The sequence below is a fragment of the Balaenoptera ricei genome, chromosome 1 (genome assembly GCF_028023285.1).
Source record: "Balaenoptera ricei isolate mBalRic1 chromosome 1, mBalRic1.hap2, whole genome shotgun sequence".
In the NCBI taxonomy this organism is placed as follows: Eukaryota; Metazoa; Chordata; class Mammalia; order Artiodactyla; family Balaenopteridae; genus Balaenoptera; species Balaenoptera ricei.
Window position 1 is genome coordinate 118,297,515 of NC_082639.1, and position 22,716 is coordinate 118,320,230.

At 52.4% G+C, this 22,716-nt stretch overlaps 8 non-coding genes across 8 annotated transcripts; 2 read left to right on the forward strand and 6 right to left on the reverse strand.

Moving 5' to 3' along the window:
* Nucleotides 1-3,224: 3,224 nt before the first annotated feature.
* Nucleotides 3,225-3,296, reverse strand: TRNAE-CUC (transfer RNA glutamic acid (anticodon CUC)). Its single transcript has one exon. It is a non-coding gene; the product is annotated as a tRNA-Glu (tRNA).
* A 274-nt stretch (nucleotides 3,297-3,570) lies between these two features.
* On the reverse strand, nucleotides 3,571-3,642 carry TRNAG-UCC (transfer RNA glycine (anticodon UCC)). The gene has a single exon. It is a non-coding gene; the product is annotated as a tRNA-Gly (tRNA).
* Nucleotides 3,643-4,486: 844 nt separating this feature from the next.
* Nucleotides 4,487-4,558, reverse strand: TRNAD-GUC (transfer RNA aspartic acid (anticodon GUC)). Its single transcript has one exon. It is a non-coding gene; the product is annotated as a tRNA-Asp (tRNA).
* A 574-nt stretch (nucleotides 4,559-5,132) lies between these two features.
* On the forward strand, nucleotides 5,133-5,215 carry TRNAL-CAG (transfer RNA leucine (anticodon CAG)). Its single transcript has one exon. It is a non-coding gene; the product is annotated as a tRNA-Leu (tRNA).
* Nucleotides 5,216-6,831: 1,616 nt separating this feature from the next.
* Nucleotides 6,832-6,902, forward strand: TRNAG-GCC (transfer RNA glycine (anticodon GCC)). Its single transcript has one exon. It is a non-coding gene; the product is annotated as a tRNA-Gly (tRNA).
* A 4,139-nt stretch (nucleotides 6,903-11,041) lies between these two features.
* TRNAE-CUC (transfer RNA glutamic acid (anticodon CUC)) lies at nucleotides 11,042-11,113 on the reverse strand. The gene has a single exon. It is a non-coding gene; the product is annotated as a tRNA-Glu (tRNA).
* Nucleotides 11,114-11,387: 274 nt separating this feature from the next.
* TRNAG-UCC (transfer RNA glycine (anticodon UCC)) lies at nucleotides 11,388-11,459 on the reverse strand. Its single transcript has one exon. It is a non-coding gene; the product is annotated as a tRNA-Gly (tRNA).
* An 843-nt stretch (nucleotides 11,460-12,302) lies between these two features.
* TRNAD-GUC (transfer RNA aspartic acid (anticodon GUC)) lies at nucleotides 12,303-12,374 on the reverse strand. The gene has a single exon. It is a non-coding gene; the product is annotated as a tRNA-Asp (tRNA).
* Nucleotides 12,375-22,716: the final 10,342 nt, after the last annotated feature.

Sequence of the window (22,716 nt, forward strand, 5' to 3'; positions counted from 1 at the left end):
TTTCCATTATACGTTATCACGACATATGAATACAGTTCCCTGTGCTGTACAGTAAATCCTTGTTGCTTCTGTGCTTTATGTATAGTATTTCCTCTCTGTTAATCGCAGCTCCGGGTTTTTCCCTGCCCTACACTTTCCCCTTGGGTAACGAACAGTGTGTTTTCTATGTCTGTGGGTCTGTTTCTCTTTGGCACATACATTCGTTTGTAGTACGGTTTAGATGCCACATATCTTTGTGCTTCTCTGCCTGACTTACGTCGTGAAGTGTAATATACTCTAGGTCCATCCTTACTGGTGCAAATGGCAATATCTCACTCTTTTGTATGGCTGAGTAATATTCCACAGTACATACGTACCACGTCGTCCTGTGCCAGCCATCGGTTGGTGGGCACTTGGGTTTTGTCCATGTCTTGGCTGTGGCCCGTAGTGCTGCTGTGAACATGGGGGTGCATGGATCTCTTCAAATGACAGTTTCTCTCCTTTGCCGATGTGCACCCACGATGGGGATTGCTGGATCATATGAGAGCTCATATTTCACCTATTTATTTAGTGTGTTGTTTTTATTTATGCATTTAATATTTATTTATTCATTTACTTATAAGAACTAGTAGCTGTAATTTTGGAGGAAAAGTTGATTAACAATATTGAGTTAGTTTCAGGTGCACAGCAAAGCGGATACTGTCTTCCATGTCTAATATTGTTTCAGATTGCTTTCCATTACAGTTTACTACAGGATATTGAACGTCATTCCCTGTGTTATTCTGGAAATCCTTGCTGCTTATGTCTTTTATATGAAGTACGGTGTATCTGTTCATCGCAGCTCCTAATTTATGTCTCCACCCCTCCCTTTCTCCTCGGGGAACCATCAGTGTGTTTTCTATGTCTGTGAGTCTGTTTCGCTTTTGCACACACATTCTTTTCTATTGTGTTTTAGATTCCACGTATCTTTGTGCTTCTCTGTCAGACTTAACTTCACTAAGCGTAATATTCTCTAGGACCATCCTTATTGTGGCAAGTGGCAATATTTCATTTTCTGAAATGGCTGAGTAATATTCCACAGTACATATATACCGCATCTTTTTCTGTCAGCCAACTGTTGATGGGCACATGGGTTTTTTCTATGTCTTGGCTGCGGCACACAGTGCTGCTACGAACACGGGGGTGCGTGGATCTCCTCAAACAACAGTTTTTCTCTTTGGCGGATGTGTACCCACGACGGGGATTGCTGGATCATCTCTGATGGCTCATGTTCCTCCTGTTTATTTTGTTCGTTGTTTTTATTTACTTACTTACTTACTTACTTACTTACAAGTACTAGTACTTGTGGTTGAAGAAGAAGAGTTGATTAGCAATATTGAGTTAGTTTCAGGTGTACAGCAAAGGGGATACTGTTTTCCATGTCTAATATCGTTTCAGAGTGATTTCTATTACAGGTTATTGCAGGATATTGACTATCACTCCCTGTGTTATTCTGGAAATCCTTGTTGCTTATCTCCTTTATATGAACTACTGTGTATCTGTTCATCGAGCTCCTAATTTATCCCTCCACCCCTCCTTTTTAACTCGGGTAACCATCACTGTGTTTTCTAGGTCTGTGAGTCTGTTTCTGTTTTGCACATAGATTCATTGGTAGTACTTTTTAGATTCCACATATCTTTGTGCTTCTCTGTCGGACCTACTTCACTAAGTGTAATATTCCCTGGGAGCATTCTTGTTGCGGCAAATGGCAACATTTCATTCTTTCTTATTAATGGCTGAGTAATATCCCATAGTACCTATATACCACCTCTTCTTGTACTAGCGACCCGCTGGTGGGCGCTTGGGTTTTTTCCCGTGTCTTGGCTGCTGCAAATAGTGCCGCCGTGAACATGGAGGTGCTTGTGCCTTTTTGCACTCTTGTTTCGTCATTTCCGGGTACGTACCCAGGAGTGGGATTGCTGGATCATAGGGGACCTCTCCTTTGGCCTCTTTCAACCTCAACCCCTCCTCCCCCCACCCCCGCCGCCACACACACCTGAGACCGGATGGTTTCTCCCGATGAGAGGCGATGTACGTCTCTGGGGCAGTAGAATGCCCCCACCCCATTCGGACCCCGCCTAGCCCCTGTGGCGCGCTCCGTTTCTGTTGTTCTCTTGCCTGCCTCCGACCCACCGCCCCCAGTCCCAACCCACTGGTTAGCCTGACCACCTTGCCGCACAGCACACCAGTCTGGCGCGCTCACCCGCCACCCCACCGCGAAGGGGTCCTCTGCCACCATCTTCCTCGCCCCACAGCCCACTCACACACCCCGCCCTTCCCCCCAGCCTGCAGGCTCGGACCCCTCTCCCCGCCACCTTCCCCTTGTATCCCAGGCCCGACTGTCACATGTCCTGCCCGGAAGTCTCACTTCCGCCAGTGCTCCTCAGACGCACTCCTACTCCAGGCCCACCCCGCCCCCTGATCTGACCCACCCGTACACACGTGCCGGGCCAGGTGCTGCCACCACCCCAAGCTTCTGCTGAGCCCCTGCCTGAGTGGCCAGCCGCTCTCCCGGGCCAGGTCCCCGGCCAGCCCAACACCTCCCGCTCCTGCCCGCGCTCCACCCAGACACCCCAGGCCCTTCCTCGCACCTCCCAGCACGCGGGCCCACCGCCGCCCTCTCTCCATGGGGTCGTTCTGCTCCGTTCCCTAACCCGCGTGGGGTGGCCACCGACCACGGCCACAAACACCTTCATCCCACACTGTCAGCCACCCCCACGGCACCGGCAAGGGCGTTCAGGAAACCTGCTGCGGTGGTGCGAAGCACCCGTCTGCCCACCGGTGCTCCTTTCCACAGGGGATCCGGCTTTGTTAGAAGGCACCGCGTGTGACACCGCCGTCGCCGTCGGCGCTGCCACCGCTGTCGCCGTGGGGGAAAAGCAGTGCTGCTGGAGAGTGCAAACACAGGCGGGGGCGTTTGCTCGTGGCCACGGCCACGGCGGGGAGAGGCGCGGCCCCGGCCACTCGTGTTTGGGGCTGAGGCAAGCGTCCGAAAAGGAAGACACGGGACGTCGAAGGCCTCGAGTGGGCGCGCGCCAGTGCGGCCAAAAGGTTTGGCCGGGGAGGGAGGGTGGAGGTTGCCTGGCAGGGCTTGGGCTGGAGGTGCAGGGCACCGGGCGGCTCTTGTCGGGGCGCCGAGGCCGCGGAGCAAGCGCGGCCTAAAAGTGGGATGTGGACGGTGGGAGGTAGAGAGGAAGAAGAAAGGCTTCCCTGACCGGGAATCGAACCCGGGCCGCGGCGGTGAGAGCGCCGAATCCTAACCACTAGACCACCAGGGAGCGTCAGGCTCTACCACTGCTCCTGCTGGACCCATAGCACCCGCTCGGCGCCACCGTGGCGCCAAGACCCGGCCTTTCCAAGTCCAGCCACGCGCCGCCCCTGGCAATCCACGTGTCCTACCGTCCTTCCTGCTTGCAGCGCCCTCAGAACACTGCGCGCCTGCTTCTCGCACACACAAGAAAAGCCGCTGGGGCCAGCTGGCTCCCTGCTCCCAGCTCTCCCTCACAGGCCCCCGGCCGGCCGCCCGTGGAGCTCGGTAAAAGGGCAGCCCGCTGCGTTGGCCGGGAATCGAACCCGGGTCAACTGCTTGGAAGGCAGCTATGCTCACCACTATACCACCAACGCTGCACAGCCCGGGCCGGCCCGAGACGCCGGCACCGGGCTCGCCCGAGCGCACTCTCGTCGCCGCCGCCTTCTCCTCCTCCTCCTCCTCCTCCTTCTCTTCCGACTCCTCCTCCTTCTCTTCCTCCTCCTACTCCCCTTTCTCTTCCCCGTCCTCCTCCTCCTCCTCCTCAGCCGCCGCCGCCGCCGCCGCCGCCGCTTGGAACAGCCCTGCCCCGACGCCCCGCCGGCCGGCAGCTCTGTGACGTCACAGGCGCCACCAAGGCCCCCCCCCCCCGCGCCCCACCCGCGCCAGCCCTACGAAGCTGCCCTAGGCCACCGGCCCGACCGCCTCAAGGGGGCGCTCTCGCTGCCTTGCTGCTCCAGGGCCCCTCCGCTCCACGCCGCGGCCCGCCCCCGCCCCCGGGGCACGCGTCTTCCAGACCCCGGCTCGCCAAAGCCCTTCTCCACCGGGCGCTGGGCCAGGCCACTTCCCGCACCGACAGGGCACGCCACTCATCCGCCTCCCACCCGTCCCGGCAGCTGTGCACCTATGCCGCCGTGCACAGCTGCGCAGCTGTGCGTCGCGACGCAAGGAGCCCACTGAGACAGCCACTTTGGGCGGGCCGCAACGTCATCGGGCGCTTGTAGGGTCCAGAGGAGGCCCTCGCTCGGCCCTGGCGACTGAGCGCCCGGCGAGGAGGAAGGGCTGGGCGGCTGGAGGGGGGCGAGGGTGGGCAGGCTGGGCACGCGCTGGCGCCCTGCGCCTCGCTGGAGGGCGGAGGGCGGAGGGAGGAGAAGAAGGGCCCTTGGGAGCCAGGCGGCAGGACAGAGAGCGGCGCCAGCCGCCAAAAGAGGGCGTGTTTGCCTCCCCGTCGGGGAATCGAACCCCGGTCTCCCGCGTGACAGGCGGGGATACTCACCACTATACTAACGAGGACGGCGGCCACCGCCCCCGCGCCCGGCCGCTCTCGGGCTGCCTGCCGACGCCTCCCCCTGCCCTCCGGCCCCCTGCCCACCACGGGCGCCCGGCACGTGCCCGACCCGACCCAACGCCACACCACCCGCGTCCTCCAAAGCGGCAGCCCCCGACCCCGACAGGGACCCGGACCCGCGTGGCCCTGCAGACTCCGAGTGCGCGCTGCCTATTGCCTCCGACGCGGGGATCGCGCCGGGTGGAGGGGGCCCGAGACGCAAAGCAAGGCTGCGAGGAGGGGGTGGGCGCGCGCCGGGCCGTGGCCGGCGAGGAGACGCGCGGGTGGGGGCCGGCGGCAGGGGGCTGGCCCGACGCGGCCCGGCTGCGTCCGGGGCCAGGGCTGGGCGAGGGCGCCACCGCGGCGCAGCCAGGCGCGTCGTCTGGCCGTGCTCCCCGTCGGCCGCCGCGCGCCCGCTCCGTCGCTCACCCAGACGGCCGCGCGCCTGGCGCGGAGCACCGCGTCCCGCCAAGGGCACCGGGGTTCGCGTCGCGTCGGGTCCCAGCCAGCCGAGCGGCCACGCGCACGCCCAGGCCCGCCGTCAGGATGGCCGAGCGGTCTAAGGCGCTGCGTTCAGGTCGCAGTCTCCCCTGGAGGCGTGGGTTCGAATCCCACTCCTGACAAGCCGGCCTTTTGGCCCGCCCGACAAACGCACCCGGCCCTATGGCAGCGCTTTACGGCCTTCCAGTCCGTTCGCGCCTTGCACTCTTGCGGCCTCTCCAAACTCCGGCCCGGACATCCCCGCCTCTCAGACGCGGGACCTTCTCAGCCACGGCCGCGGGCCTGGCAGAAACGGCGCACTAGGAACCCTCCGGCGACTGGCTTTCCGGACAAACGCCCTCCCCGCCAGCTCCTAAGCCCCCTCCTACCTGCACCCGCGCCAGAAAAACCTTCGGTCCTTCGCAGCCCATCTTTCCTCACCTGCTTGCGGCTGCTGCTGCTGCTGCTGGTTTTCCTGCCTGCCTGCCTGCCTTCGTCCCTCCCTCCCACTCCCACTCCCACGCTCCACCCCGCCCCCACCGCCACACGCAGAACGGCCGCGTGTGGAAAGCCCTCCACGCCTGGCCCGCCCTCCGACTTCGGCCTGGTGAACAGCGGGCTCGCTCTCACAGCCTTTCTTCCACTTCCGCCACCAGCAGCTCTCCCTCTTTCCAACATCCTGTCCTTCCCGCCAGCCCCAAAGGCCCGCCTGCCCATTCCATTCCCTCCACAGCCACACCGTCTTGCCGGCCTGTGGTGCGTGCCCTCGGTGCTTTTTCGCCTTGGGACCTTGGCCGGACCACACCTGCCTGCCTGCCTGCCTGCCTGCCTGCCGGGCCGCGTGCAGCCCAGCCTCCTGCTGGCCAGCCAACAGGGGGCCCTCCCTGCACGGGGCCTGGCGCAGGAGTCGCTCCCGGGAACGGTGCTCCAGTGAGTAGTGAGCGGAAGCCCTGGATGCCCTGTCACCCACCACAGACGTCCGGCCCCCAGCCCGGGCCACCCACCTCGGCGCCACAGCGCAAGTCCCTCGGGGAAGCCGCTGCTCCGGCCGGACCCAACCACACCCTGGCGCGCTCCCTCCCTCACCGGGCTGTCCGCGAGCCAGCAGCCAGTCTGCCAAAGTGCTTCTCCTCACAACCAACGCAGCAGAGCGGGACCCCGCGGGAGAGGGGTGGGCCAGAGCGCAGAAGCGAGGCTCAGACACCTTTGGTCTTGTGGCCTGAGCGCCGCTCGGCGACGGCGGCGGCGGTGCCCGGTGTCCATCTCCCACGCTCGCGGTCCCTGCACAGCCCCGAGCTCCGATCCCTGCCCCCGCCCGCCCTCGCACGCCCCGCACCAGCAAGAAAGCCAGCCGCCAGAGGGACTGTGCGTCGGGGCGGGGGGTGGGGGGGGGCGGCTGCTGAGAGGAACGTCGGCGCTCAGCCGCAGCGGCCACGCCTCGCCTGCCCTGACTGGGATTCGGGCGCGGGCCAGGCCGCTTCGGCTCCTGGCTTCCTCTGGCGACACCGACAGTCTCGCGGCGGCCGTGGACGGCAGAGAAAGCGCAGGACGGGCCGAGCACGCCTGCGTCCCTCCGTCCCTCGGTGCTTCCGACCGCCTCGCGCCCTGGGGTCGCCAGCGTGCCCGGAGCCTCTCATTCAGGTGGCCCGTCGGCCTCCTGCTCAAACGGAGCACATGCCCACGGGGCGAGCAGTGACCAGGGTCCGGCGGTTGGCGGCGAGCGCCGCTGGGGCAGCGCCGGGGGCCGGCGGCCATCGGTGCATGGGTGGTTCAGTGGTAGAATTCTCGCCTGCCACGCGGGAGGCCCGGGTTCGATTCCCGGCCCATGCAGCCCCAGCGTCCCCTTTTGGTTCCCGCAGCCCCACAGCGGAGCTGGGCTTCCCCGCTGCCACACTCAAGGCACCGGTCCTGCAACAGCTCGCTCACCACCGCACCTTCCGGCCCCTGTCCTTCCCACGCAGACGCCCCCACCCCACACACACCCGGGAGCCAGGCCTCCGCGACCTGACACCTTGCGGGCTCAGCCACTCTTACGCCCAGACCCCTTCCTTGTCCTTGTTCTCGTCCTTACCCCGACCCCGCTTGTGTCACGCTTTTCACTGTAACGAACACCCCACACTGGCACCCGCACAGCCCAACCTCTTCACCTTTCGCCACGTTTCCAAGCTCTCTGCCTCACTCTGCCCGCACTTCGAAAGTTATACTATGTTTGCACAACCAGGAGCAAGGAAGTTGCCACCTCTGGGAGTGACACATCCCACTTTCCTGGAGAGTCCCCAAAGCGTTCACTTGCACGAGGAGTTCAAAAGAAGTCCACACTATCATCGCAGACTGCACTCTAGATTCATGTTCTGACCCTCGACAGAAATACGTTTCCAACACCGGCCCGCTCCTCCACCACTACTGCCACCACCACCATCAGCACGACAAACACCACCCCCTCCCCTGAACCTCTGCTCCCACCAACAGCGTCAGCCCTCGGGACAGCACCACCGGCACCACCACCTCGGCCTCCACCCTACTCCCACAGACACCCCCGTCCCACCCCCTATCTCCCCACTTTTTCCCCGATCCTTTCCAAATCCTACGTTGTCAAGGATCCTGCCCTTGCCTCTGTCCCGTTGCCCTCCTTTTTTTCCCCTTCGTCGTCTTCTCCTTTTCGTAGCAGTACGGTTGATTTACAATACTGTGTGACTTTCAGGTGTACAGCCAAGTGATTCAGTTATATGTCCTTTTCCAGGTTATTTTCCATTATACGTTATCACGACATATGAATACAGTTCCCTGTGCTGTACAGTAAATCCTTGTTGCTTCTGTGCTTTATGTATAGTATTTCCTCTCTGTTAATCGCAGCTCCGGGTTTTTCCCTGCCCTACACTTTCCCCTTGGGTAACGAACAGTGTGTTTTCTATGTCTGTGGGTCTGTTTCTCTTTGGCACATACATTCGTTTGTAGTACGGTTTAGATGCCACATATCTTTGTGCTTCTCTGCCTGACTTACGTCGTGAAGTGTAATATACTCTAGGTCCATCCTTACTGGTGCAAATGGCAATATCTCACTCTTTTGTATGGCTGAGTAATATTCCACAGTACATACGTACCACGTCGTCCTGTGCCAGCCATCGGTTGGTGGGCACTTGGGTTTTGTCCATGTCTTGGCTGTGGCCCGTAGTGCTGCTGTGAACATGGGGGTGCATGGATCTCTTCAAATGACAGTTTCTCTCCTTTGCCGATGTGCACCCACGATGGGGATTGCTGGATCATATGAGAGCTCATATTTCACCTATTTATTTAGTGTGTTGTTTTTATTTATGCATTTAATATTTATTTATTCATTTACTTATAAGAACTAGTAGCTGTAATTTTGGAGGAAAAGTTGATTAACAATATTGAGTTAGTTTCAGGTGCACAGCAAAGCGGATACTGTCTTCCATGTCTAATATTGTTTCAGATTGCTTTCCATTACAGTTTACTACAGGATATTGAACGTCATTCCCTGTGTTATTCTGGAAATCCTTGCTGCTTATGTCTTTTATATGAAGTACGGTGTATCTGTTCATCGCAGCTCCTAATTTATGTCTCCACCCCTCCCTTTCTCCTCGGGGAACCATCAGTGTGTTTTCTATGTCTGTGAGTCTGTTTCGCTTTTGCACACACATTCTTTTCTATTGTGTTTTAGATTCCACGTATCTTTGTGCTTCTCTGTCAGACTTAACTTCACTAAGCGTAATATTCTCTAGGACCATCCTTATTGTGGCAAGTGGCAATATTTCATTTTCTGAAATGGCTGAGTAATATTCCACAGTACATATATACCGCATCTTTTTCTGTCAGCCAACTGTTGATGGGCACATGGGTTTTTTCTATGTCTTGGCTGCGGCACACAGTGCTGCTACGAACACGGGGGTGCGTGGATCTCCTCAAACAACAGTTTTTCTCTTTGGCGGATGTGTACCCACGACGGGGATTGCTGGATCATCTCTGATGGCTCATGTTCCTCCTGTTTATTTTGTTCGTTGTTTTTATTTACTTACTTACTTACTTACTTACTTACAAGTACTAGTACTTGTGGTTGAAGAAGAAGAGTTGATTAGCAATATTGAGTTAGTTTCAGGTGTACAGCAAAGGGGATACTGTTTTCCATGTCTAATATCGTTTCAGAGTGATTTCCATTACAGGTTATTGCAGGATATTGACTATCACTCCCTGTGTTATTCTGGAAATCCTTGTTGCTTATCTCCTTTATATGAACTACTGTGTATCTGTTCATCGAGCTCCTAATTTATCCCTCCACCCCTCCTTTTTAACTCGGGTAACCATCACTGTGTTTTCTAGGTCTGTGAGTCTGTTTCTGTTTTGCACATAGATTCATTGGTAGTACTTTTTAGATTCCACATATCTTTGTGCTTCTCTGTCGGACCTACTTCACTAAGTGTAATATTCCCTGGGAGCATTCTTGTTGCGGCAAATGGCAACATTTCATTCTTTCTTATTAATGGCTGAGTAATATCCCATAGTACCTATATACCACCTCTTCTTGTACTAGCGACCCGCTGGTGGGCGCTTGGGTTTTTTCCCGTGTCTTGGCTGCTGCAAATAGTGCCGCCGTGAACATGGAGGTGCTTGTGCCTTTTTGCACTCTTGTTTCGTCATTTCCGGGTACGTACCCAGGAGTGGGATTGCTGGATCATAGGGGACCTCTCCTTTGGCCTCTTTCAACCTCAACCCCTCCTCCCCCCACCCCCGCCGCCACACACACCTGAGACCGGATGGTTTCTCCCGATGAGAGGCGATGTACGTCTCTGGGGCAGTAGAATGCCCCCACCCCATTCGGACCCCGCCTAGCCCCTGTGGCGCGCTCCGTTTCTGTTGTTCTCTTGCCTGCCTCCGACCCACCGCCCCCAGTCCCAACCCACTGGTTAGCCTGACCACCTTGCCGCACAGCACACCAGTCTGGCGCGCTCACCCGCCACCCCACCGCGAAGGGGTCCTCTGCCACCATCTTCCTCGCCCCACAGCCCACTCACACACCCCGCCCTTCCCCCCAGCCTGCAGGCTCGGACCCCTCTCCCCGCCACCTTCCCCTTGTATCCCAGGCCCGACTGTCACATGTCCTGCCCGGAAGTCTCACTTCCGCCAGTGCTCCTCAGACGCACTCCTACTCCAGGCCCACCCCGCCCCCTGATCTGACCCACCCGTACACACGTGCCGGGCCAGGTGCTGCCACCACCCCAAGCTTCTGCTGAGCCCCTGCCTGAGTGGCCAGCCGCTCTCCCGGGCCAGGTCCCCGGCCAGCCCAACACCTCCCGCTCCTGCCCGCGCTCCACCCAGACACCCCAGGCCCTTCCTCGCACCTCCCAGCACGCGGGCCCACCGCCGCCCTCTCTCCATGGGGTCGTTCTGCTCCGTTCCCTAACCCGCGTGGGGTGGCCACCGACCACGGCCACAAACACCTTCATCCCACACTGTCAGCCACCCCCACGGCACCGGCAAGGGCGTTCAGGAAACCTGCTGCGGTGGTGCGAAGCACCCGTCTGCCCACCGGTGCTCCTTTCCACAGGGGATCCGGCTTTGTTAGAAGGCACCGCGTGTGACACCGCCGTCGCCGTCGGCGCTGCCACCGCTGTCGCCGTGGGGGAAAAGCAGTGCTGCTGGAGAGTGCAAACACAGGCGGGGGCGTTTGCTCGTGGCCACGGCCACGGCGGGGAGAGGCGCGGCCCCGGCCACTCGTGTTTGGGGCTGAGGCAAGCGTCCGAAAAGGAAGACACGGGACGTCGAAGGCCTCGAGTGGGCGCGCGCCAGTGCGGCCAAAAGGTTTGGCCGGGGAGGGAGGGTGGAGGTTGCCTGGCAGGGCTTGGGCTGGAGGTGCAGGGCACCGGGCGGCTCTTGTCGGGGCGCCGAGGCCGCGGAGCAAGCGCGGCCTAAAAGTGGGATGTGGACGGTGGGAGGTAGAGAGGAAGAAGAAAGGCTTCCCTGACCGGGAATCGAACCCGGGCCGCGGCGGTGAGAGCGCCGAATCCTAACCACTAGACCACCAGGGAGCGTCAGGCTCTACCACTGCTCCTGCTGGACCCATAGCACCCGCTCGGCGCCACCGTGGCGCCAAGACCCGGCCTTTCCAAGTCCAGCCACGCGCCGCCCCTGGCAATCCACGTGTCCTACCGTCCTTCCTGCTTGCAGCGCCCTCAGAACACTGCGCGCCTGCTTCTCGCACACACAAGAAAAGCCGCTGGGGCCAGCTGGCTCCCTGCTCCCAGCTCTCCCTCACAGGCCCCCGGCCGGCCGCCCGTGGAGCTCGGTAAAAGGGCAGCCCGCTGCGTTGGCCGGGAATCGAACCCGGGTCAACTGCTTGGAAGGCAGCTATGCTCACCACTATACCACCAACGCTGCACAGCCCGGGCCGGCCCGAGACGCCGGCACCGGGCTCGCCCGAGCGCACTCTCGTCGCCGCCGCCTTCTCCTCCTCCTCCTCCTCCTCCTTCTCTTCCGACTCCTCCTCCTTCTCTTCCTCCTCCTACTCCCCTTTCTCTTCCCCGTCCTCCTCCTCCTCCTCCTCAGCCGCCGCCGCCGCCGCCGCCGCCGCTTGGAACAGCCCTGCCCCGACGCCCCGCCGGCCGGCAGCTCTGTGACGTCACAGGCGCCACCAAGGCCCCCCCCCCCGCGCCCCACCCGCGCCAGCCCTACGAAGCTGCCCTAGGCCACCGGCCCGACCGCCTCAAGGGGGCGCTCTCGCTGCCTTGCTGCTCCAGGGCCCCTCCGCTCCACGCCGCGGCCCGCCCCCGCCCCCGGGGCACGCGTCTTCCAGACCCCGGCTCGCCAAAGCCCTTCTCCACCGGGCGCTGGGCCAGGCCACTTCCCGCACCGACAGGGCACGCCACTCATCCGCCTCCCACCCGTCCCGGCAGCTGTGCACCTATGCCGCCGTGCACAGCTGCGCAGCTGTGCGTCGCGACGCAAGGAGCCCACTGAGACAGCCACTTTGGGCGGGCCGCAACGTCATCGGGCGCTTGTAGGGTCCAGAGGAGGCCCTCGCTCGGCCCTGGCGACTGAGCGCCCGGCGAGGAGGAAGGGCTGGGCGGCTGGAGGGGGGCGAGGGTGGGCAGGCTGGGCACGCGCTGGCGCCCTGCGCCTCGCTGGAGGGCGGAGGGCGGAGGGAGGAGAAGAAGGGCCCTTGGGAGCCAGGCGGCAGGACAGAGAGCGGCGCCAGCCGCCAAAAGAGGGCGTGTTTGCCTCCCCGTCGGGGAATCGAACCCCGGTCTCCCGCGTGACAGGCGGGGATACTCACCACTATACTAACGAGGACGGCGGCCACCGCCCCCGCGCCCGGCCGCTCTCGGGCTGCCTGCCGACGCCTCCCCCTGCCCTCCGGCCCCCTGCCCACCACGGGCGCCCGGCACGTGCCCGACCCGACCCAACGCCACACCACCCGCGTCCTCCAAAGCGGCAGCCCCCGACCCCGACAGGGACCCGGACCCGCGTGGCCCTGCAGACTCCGAGTGCGCGCTGCCTATTGCCTCCGACGCGGGGATCGCGCCGGGTGGAGGGGGCCCGAGACGCAAAGCAAGGCTGCGAGGAGGGGGTGGGCGCGCGCCGGGCCGTGGCCGGCGAGGAGACGCGCGGGTGGGGGCCGGCGGCAGGGGGCTGGCCCGACGCGGCCCGGCTGCGTCCGGGGCCAGGGCTGGGCGAGGGCGCCACCGCGGCGCAGCCAGGCGCGTCGTCTGGCCGTGCTCCCCGTCGGCCGCCGCGCGCCCGCTCCGTCGCTCACCCAGACGGCCGCGCGCCTGGCGCGGAGCACCGCGTCCCGCCAAGGGCACCGGGGTTCGCGTCGCGTCGGGTCCCAGCCAGCCGAGCGGCCACGCGCACGCCCAGGCCCGCCGTCAGGATGGCCGAGCGGTCTAAGGCGCTGCGTTCAGGTCGCAGTCTCCCCTGGAGGCGTGGGTTCGAATCCTTTTCTTAACAAATGCCCCCAGACTTATTGGAGCCTTTTAGTGCCTTCCAGTCGTGCTTTTTCTCTTCTTCCTCTCAGCCTACCACCGTCCCCATCCCCCTTTTAGCCCACGCTAGCTCTGCGGCCTTGTGGACCCGATAACACCTAACGCGCTCCCAGCACCTCCAGTCCAAGCCCTGGTAGGCAACCTTCTCCCTCCTTCCGGACAGAACTGCTAGCCGCATTGTTGGGAGAGCCCACTCGAGGCCTTCGACGTTCAGTTTCTTCCTTTTCGGATGTTTGCCTCAGTCCCAAACGTGGCTGGCCGGGGCAGCGCCTCTCCCCGTCGTGCCTGTGGCCACGAGCAAACGCCCCTGCCTGTGTTTGGACTCTCTAGCCGCACTGCTTTCCCCGCGACGCCCCTCCCCCTCACATCTGACCACCCACCCCTTCTTTCCTCATGAGGTGCTGGTGCTGCTGGTGCTTTTGGTCTTTCTTGGTGCTGGTGCTGCTGGTGGGGGCCTTTGGTTCTGGTGTTGTGCGGGCGCTGATGCTGCTGTCTGTTGTAAAGGGGGTGGTGGTGGGCAGGGGTGTGGTGAGGTGGGTGTTAGAGGTGAGGCTGGTGGTGTTTGTGTTGAGTTCCGGCAGCCTCATCGCTGGAGGCGACTGCAGAAGTTTCGGCAGAGTGATCTACATCAACAACAAGATCTACAAGTTGTGGTGCTCCTGTGGTCCTGGTGGTTCCCAGTCTAGTGGTTCTCGTGGTGATAATGATTTAGTTTGTGATGGTCGTCGATTGCCGCTGCTTCGGGGAGGAAATTGGTAGGCAGTTGAGAGGCATCTACACATCATGGTCGTGTTTTTTAGGTAGCTGGTAGTCCCTTACTAGGTTCCACATTTTAGCACATTCTTGGGACTTTCTTGCTTAATTTATTGCCCTAACACTTCTGAATTAGTGCCATTCATTTAACGTATATATATATAAGATATATATATATATATATTTTACTAGTTTTCTTTTTCTGAATTATATGGGATGAAATGACAAATCTGATATGTCCATTTTCAGAATTGTGACAATCTTTGTACTTAACAAAAGGCCTGTTGCCCATCTAGCATGAAGCCACTATTATATCACTGGCTTTTTATTTTTATTTCATTTATTTACTTATTTTTTGGCCACGCTGCAGGGCTTGTGTGATCTCAGTGTCCCACCATGGGTTGAATCCTGGCCAAGGAAGTGAAAGCCCAGAATCCTAACCAGTAGATCACCGGCTTTTTATAAAAGGAAAATCTTCACTGGGAGGTTCATGGTAAGGAGATAACTTTAATCTGTCTCTTCATTTTGCAATTAATCCAAACCTTTAGAAAAAAAATTTTTATTGAAGTATAGTTGATTTTTTAATTGAAGTATAATTGAATATATAATTAAAAGAATATATATGTATTCTTTTTCAGATTGTTTTACATTATAGTTCATTACAAAATATTGAAACTAGGTTCCCTATGCTATACAGTAGGTCCTTGTTGTTTACCCTTTTTATAGACAGTAGTGCGTACATGCTGATCTTGATGCCAAAAGCACAGCTTCTCTGTACACCAGTGCCAAATCGAATCTCGGAGACAGAGTTTTGGGTGAAGTAGAAAAAGAGGTTTATTACTTTGCCAGGCAAAGGGGGACACAGCGGGCTCCTCCGTCAAAAAGCTATGTGTACCCACTTGGAGAGGATAGTGAGAAGTTTTATAGTAATGTTCAAATAGGGTATTATCAGTTCGTGGAGATTCTTCTGATGGCTTGGTGGCAAGGTAAGTAGAAGTTAGCATCATCAACCTTCAACTGGTCCAGGGTCTACATGCTTGTGGGCAGCATACCATCGTTAATTTCTCCCATCTGGTGGAGGTTTCAGTATCTGCAAAGTAGCTCAAAGATATTGTTGCATGTGTCAGTTGATGGGGAACCAGACCCTTGCCTCAAGGCTGCAATATTCTTTCTCTTGACAGTTTGTTTCTCCCTGGTCTTGCATCCCCTCCCTTTCCTAATTAACGACACTTGAATCTGCCATTTGGAACTCAGGGAAGGTCCTGGAGGCTGAATGAAGGCTATTTCCTGTAATCAAAGAAATGGGGGACACAGAAAGGCTTTGTGCCCAGGAGCCTCACAGGGCCCTGCTCGGTATCAGTCTCAAACTCTCAATTTATCCCTCCCCCCCTTTCCCCCTTGGCAACCGTAAGTTTGTTTTGTATGTCTGTCAGTCTGTTTCCGTCTTGTAAGTTCATTTTAGATTCCACACATTTTAGATTACACATATCAGTGATATCATATGGTATTTGTCTTTGTCTTCAGAGTTACTTCCCTTAATATGATAATCTTTAGGTCCATCCCTGTTGCCACAAATGGCATTATTTCATTCTTTTTTATGGCTGAGTAATATTCCATTGTGTATATATACCACATTCTGTATCCATTCATCTGTCAATGGACACTTAGGTGCTTTCATGTCTTGGCTATTGTAAATAGTTGAGATTCAGCCAACTTTTATGAATTAGGGGAAGGTTAGTTGGTATATGCTGATGGCGCAAGTTTTGAATGGAGGAATTTGAAACTTGGCCATTTATGGTAAGATATAGTAAATGGGTCTTCAGCACTGGATTTTCCTGGACAAGGGACCCTTTGCTCTGAAAGAGTTCCGGCATTCAGGTTACCTTCATGTCCAGCTCCTTTGGTTCCATGGTGGGGGAGGGGGGATAACCTTTTGTTCCAGGTGTTGTTTGAGGTCAAAGTTTTCTTCTTTGCTCATGCCTTGGATGCATGACTTGCAGTTTGTTTTTTTGTCTCTGAAAACCAACTCAGTATCTTGTTGCAAACAGGAAAGGACTGGTTTTTGGCTGGTTCTGAGGTTACATATTCATAGAAGAATTTCAAATAGACAATCCCTATGTGAACATGTTCAGTTTCACTAAAAATCTATGAAATGTTGATTAAAAAAAGCTTGTGATATTTTAAATATCTTTTCCCATTTCATATGAGCACTTCATAGAAATAGCAAAAGTGAAAGAATTTTACCACAAACACTTGTGTAGTGGCTTGAATAGTATCCCCCTTAAATTAATACCCACTTGGAACCTCAGAATGTGAGCTTATTTGGTATAGGGTCTTTGCAGATGTAATTAGTTAAGGTTCTTGAGATAAAATCATTCTGGATTTAGGGTGGGCCCTAAATCTAGTAACTGGTGTCCTTATAAAAAGAGGAGAGGACACATAGAGACACACAGAGAAGGCTGTATAAGATGGAGATGAAGGCAGAGATTAGAGTTACATTGCCACAAGCAAAGGAATTCTGGGAGTCACCAAAAGCTAGGAGGAGGCAAGGAAGGATTCTTCCCTAGAACCTTCAGAGGGAGCATGACCCTGCTGATACCTTGATTTCAGACTTCTAGGCTCCAGGGCTGTGAGAGAATAAATTTCTGTTGTTTTAAGCCACTCGGTATGGTAGTTTGTTATGGCACCCCTGGGAAACTAATGCAATTTGCATACCTACCATCTAGGTTTTACAATTAACATTCTACTTTATCACATATTTGTCTATTTATCCAAACTTCTAGTTTGTGATATTTTTAGACTTATCAGATATTATCAATATTTTCAATATTTGACATTGCAATGTTCCTGAGGGTCTGAGGGAATGATCAATATTATGCACTTTGTTGGAAGTAAAATTATTCTACAAAGTTTTTAGAGAAAAATTTGGATCTATCTAAATTTTAAATGTTAATATTTTTTAATCAAACAATTCCACTATAGGAATTTATCTTACCCAAATATTTGCACTAGTGGACAAGGTTGTATGTTCCTTGCTTTATTATAGAAAACTAGGAAATATCTCACATGTTCATAGTTAAGAGCCTGTTTATGAAATACATAACACAATGTAGCTGTTTGAAAGAGTGAGTAGATAAGTATATATGTCAATTATACTTTTGTGGTAGTCAGCTTCCAAGACAGCTTCTAATGATCATCACCTCCTGGCTTCCAAACCCTCTGCAGTCCCCTCCCACACTATGTCAGGGTTTGTCTATGTCAACAAACAGAATATAGCCAAAATGAAGGTATGTCACTTCCAACATTAGGTTAGAAAATACTATGGCTTTTATCTTGGGTGCTCTCTCTTTCTCTCTGTCTCGCTCTGTCTCGCATAACCTTCTTTGGGAGAAGCCAGTTGACATTTTGTGAGGATACACGGGCAGCCTACGGAGAGACCTGCACGGTGAGGAAGCAAGGCTAAGCAGGTAAGCAGCCACCTGAATGAGCTCAGAACTGGATCCTCCAGTCCAGCTGAAGCTTCAGATGACTGCAGACCCAGCCAACAGCTTCATGGCAACTACATGAGGACCTTGAGGCAGAACTATGAAGCTAAGTTGCTCCTGGATTCCTGACACTAGAAACTGTGACATAATAAATGTTGTTTCAACTTGCTAAGTTTTGGAGTAATATGTTATGCAGCCATAGATAACTAATACAAGTAGTATGTTAAAAAAGTAAATTATACCATAGTGTAATCATATAATGATAAATCTTATATATACATATACATTTTTTCATATAAATTCTTGAAATCCATAACATATAATATTATGGTGAGTAGATAGTAATGTGGTGAGTAGATCTTATGTCATTTGTCCTATTATATTATTTAAATTTTTATAATTAACTCTTATAATTGATGTGTAATTGAGCTTTATTGGTATATAATTGATATACAGTAAAATGTACACATTTAAAGTGTACAGTATAAGTTTTGCCATACAGATCCATCACTACGATCAAGATAATGAACACATTGTCACCCCCAAAATTTTCTCCTTGCCCTTTATAATCGCATCCCTCCCCAGGCAACAATTAATTTGCTTTCTGTCACCATTGATTAGTTTTCATTTTATAGGACATAACTGTCCAATAATATTTCTGTATAATGAAAATGTCTTATATCTGCATTGTCCAATATGGAGCCACTATTCACATGTGGCTATTGAGCTCTTGAAAAGAGGCTTATCTAAACTGAGAAATCCTGTAAGTGTAATACACACTGGATTTCAAAGACTTAATATGAAGACAAGAATATAAAATATCTCATTAACATTTTATACTGATTATATACTGAAATGATTCTATATTGGATATATTGCGTTTATGTATTGAATTGTGTCCCCCCCCAAAATTCATATGGAGAGGTCCTAACTCCCAGTACTTCAGAATGTGAATTTATTTGGAAATAGGATATCTATTTCCTATGTAATTAGTTAAGATGAGGTAGAGTGGACCCCTAATGCAATAGGCCTAATATCCCTTTTTTTTTTTTTGGGCCACACCACACGGCACGTGGGATCTTAGTTCCCCGACTAGGAATCCAACCCGGCCCCCTGCATTGGAAGCGTGGAGTCTTGACCACTGGACCGCCAGGTAGGTCCTAGCATCCATATTAAAAAGGGAAAGTCAGATACAAACCCACACGCAAACAGAGGGAGAACACAGGTGAAGTTTGGAGTTATGCAGCCACAAGCCAAGGAACTATGAGAACCTAGGAAAGAGGCCTAGAACAGATCTTTCCCTAGGGCCTTCAGAGGGAGCATGGCCCTACTTGATACTTTGATCTGACTCCCAGCCTCTGAAATGGAAATAATAAATTTCTGTTGTTTAAGTTACTCAGTTTGTGGTACTTTTTTCATGGCAGCCCTAAAAAACTAATACACTGGGTTAAATAAAATTTTAATTTTACCTGTTCCTTTTTACTTTTTTTTTTAATACTCCTTCTTGAAGAATGCCCTCTCTCTTCCCTCTTCAAATACCCTATGGAACTAATGTATGGGTTTCTGAAAAATTATGCAATCGCATTTAAAATGAAAGTAAACATACTCCTTTATCGTGTAATATGGCGCCTAAGGTGGTAGGGGCCCACGGGGGAAACCTTCCACAGTTAAGGCAATGAGAATGGAGTCTGGCTCCACATACCTGTGATGGAAGGGACACTTTTTCCTGCACTCTTAACTCCGGAGGGTGTAATTGTTACCAAGTCCAAGCTCACTGCTCGCTGCAGGATAGGCCAATAAATCAGAGACGAGGTGTTGAGGCAAGGAATACGACTTTATTCGGAAAGCCAGCAGACCAAAAAGATGGCAGACTAAAGGCTCAAAATAACCATGTTATCAGGGTTTGGATGCCAGTTTCTTTTATAGCACAGAGAGGGGGAGGAGATGAGGAAGTAAGTAAAAAGGCCATAAGTTTTGCAAATATCCCCTAGAATGGCCAGCATAGGGGAGGGGATGTGTTAATTTCTTCTTTCTTGCAGCCATCACAGGTGGACAGTGTCCAGATGTTGCCCTGAACAAAGGCACTTTGGTTTAACATTCAGGCAGAGGGGCAGGGTTCCCCAAGGCAGGCCATTATGTACTGACAGTATCCTTTTAGTGAACAAAAGCAACAGGAAGCAAAGGTTAAAGTGAAAGAAACAGATACCACATATAGTCAGATCTGGCTCTTCCCTGTTACAAACTGTTGCAACATGAAGAAATGTGAGGAGAACATCACAGTCAAGAATTACAGTGGAGGTGGACAGTAGCACAAAAATCTGGGAGAGTAAATCATTTATTTGACTTTTTCTCTGAATTTTTTGTTTTGTTTTTGGTTTGAAGAAGAAAATAACTTTTCTAATCCTATTTTGTTTAGGCAAATATCCAAAGGAATGAGGTGAGCCCTCAGTAAAACTGTAAGTTAAAAGCTTTTTATTTCCATCCTTCCAACCCTTCCCCGAGCTCCCTTCTCCCTTCTCACTGGCTCCCTCCTTAATTGCCTTGAGTTCCCAGCACTCTGGGTCTATGTCCCCTCTGATGAAACTACTAGCTTGAGAAGCTGATTCTCTCTAAGGTGTGTCATTAGACTGTCCTCAACTAGAAAAAAATGTTGATTTAAAGCAAACAAAACCCACACATACTAGATTAAATAAAAAGGACACTCAAAGACAGAGATCAAAGTATGATGTGAGCTAACTGAAAGCAAAACTGGATGTGTTTTTGGGAAGCCAGAATCTGAAGACATGACCACTCTCATCTGCTTTTCTCTCTACTTCTCTCCAATTTCAAAATTAATCAATTCCGATTCTCTTTTGCTTTTTCACTCTCTCCCCTTTCCTTCCTCCCTTCTATCCTCTCTCCTTCTCTTAGATGGCTTGCTTTACTTTAACATGACCTAGCATGGTCTGACTCCATATGATCTTACAATTAAGTACCTGCCATCATCTAACTAAGGTCTCTGACCCTCAGTTAATTTCTAAAGACAGTCTGATTAGTCATTGGTCACTCATTGAACTCGCTCCTCCTTGGGCGATGATGGGACCTAGCCTGAATTGAGAGGGCTGGGGGAGAAATTAGGAAAGGATTTTGTCAACCTGAAAGACCTAGGGCTGCCTCTTCTAGCTGCGAGCAAGGCAAGGGAAGTAGAGCGTGTATCAGGTATGTATTGACATTATCTCATTATCTTATAATAGATATTACATTACCTATTTTTTCCCTATGTTATGGCTAGTGTATCTGAATGTATAAAAAATTAATGTAAAATTTATATATTTGTTATTTCATAAATGCTAGAGGGATCATCTCCATCAAGGATGGGATGATTTTTCACTTTTTACTTTTTTAAATGTGGCTTCTAGACAATTTGAATTTATATATGTGGCTCACATTACATTTCTACTGAACAGCACTGCAATAGAGGTATATTTAACAACAAATTTGTCTTGTCAGGTTTACCGGGAAACTGTTTCTTCTTCTCCAAGCCCTTTATCTGGTGATGCCTATCTATTCCATGTCCCTAGTTAATATGGAATGACAATCTCTAATTAGCAAACAGCAATTGGTATTGCCTTTGGTATTCACCTAGAACTCTCTCCCATTTATCTGTAATTCAGCTCGCAAACTCTCAGGTTCTTTTGATGATCTGTTTGGAAGAATTCTCTGATTTTGACACTTGATACTCTCTCCTCAACACAATTTCTAATTTGCTCTTTAATCTATGAACCTCCAGCCATAGACATTTTTGCTGTCAACATACCCACAGCCATCCATCCACCCTGATCCCAAAGGATCCATATCTATTGAGCTAACTTGCTTGATTTTACTACTATGAGAGGTGAACTAAACAGATGCTATATTATTAAAAAATCAGTCGATCAGTGGAAACACTGACATTGTTCTATGAGTGTAGGGAGCATCTTAGTACCAATTACTCTGGTGGTTTTGTAGGTAAATATCATCTTGACTGTACTCAATGGTGTTAAACTTCAGGATTAAATTATTCATTTATGAATTGGTGCAAATGCAGTAATCCTCTTTAAGTAAATTTCTGCCTGCAAGACTTCCTCATTCCATCTCCTAATGAAAGAAAATATAAGACACCTAAACTTTGGGGGAATTCTCCCCAACCGCCAACATCATTTTGTTTTATTAAAAAAAAAATTTTTTTGGCCACACCACATGGCTTGCAGGGATCTTAGTTCCCTGACCAAGGATCGATCCCAGGCCCACTGCAGTGGAAGCACAGAGCCCTAACCACTGGGCCGCCAGGGATTTCCCTTCCCAATATCATTTTAGAGCAGTTGACACTGAGCATTCTTTCTGACAATTATTAGATAATTACTAATTGAGGCCATTCTGTTGATTTAGGGTAATAAAATCTGATGCTAAATGAATGTGAGCATTCTTGTCCTCAGCCTGGGAATCACATTGAAGAGAAAGCAGACTCTGGAGCCTGATTTGGGTAAAACTGGAAAAGAGTCAATGCTCATCTTCATTAACATATAGGCTAATGAACAGGAAGATCTGGTTAGGACAGGAAGAACTCTTAAGAATAGAATAGACAGGGACTTCCCTCGTGGTCCATTGGTTAAGACTCTGCGCTCCCAGTGCAGGGGCCCAGGTTCGATCCCTGGTTAGTGAACTAGATCCCGCATGCCGAAACTAAAGATCCCGCATGCCGCAAGGAAGATCCTGCACGTGGCAACGAAGCTCCTGCGTGCCACAACTAAGACCCCGCGCCACCAAATAAATAAATTAATTAAAAAAAAATAGAAGAGACAAATAAATCAATGGAACAGAACAGAGAGCCCAGAAATAGACCCATGTAATATAGTCAACTGATCTTTGACAAAGAAGCAAAGGGAATACAATAGAGAAAAAATAATCTCTTCAACAAATAATGCTGGAACAACTGAACATCCACATGCAAAAAAAAAAAAAAGATTCTAGACACAGATCTTACACCCTTCACATAAATTAACTCTAAATGGATCATAGACTTAAATGTAAAATGCAAAATTATAAAACTCCTAGAAGGTAACAAAGGAGGAAAATTTAGATGACCTTTAGTATGACAATGGCTGTTTAAATACAACACCAAAAGTATGATCCATGAAAGAAAGAATTGATAAGCTTGACCTTATTAAAATTAAAAACTTTTGCTCTGCAAAGGCACTGTCAAGAGAATAAGACAAGCCACACACTGGAAGAAAATATTTGCAAGTCATATCTGATAAAGAGCCCCCTTACTTTACTGAGGTCCGGAGAAGCAAAGAGCCTTCCTTGCCCAATACCACACAGTGGCAAAGCTGGGTCTAAAACCAGCCCTCATCTCTCCCTTCCTAACCTAGGTCCTCAGAGATAAATAACCCT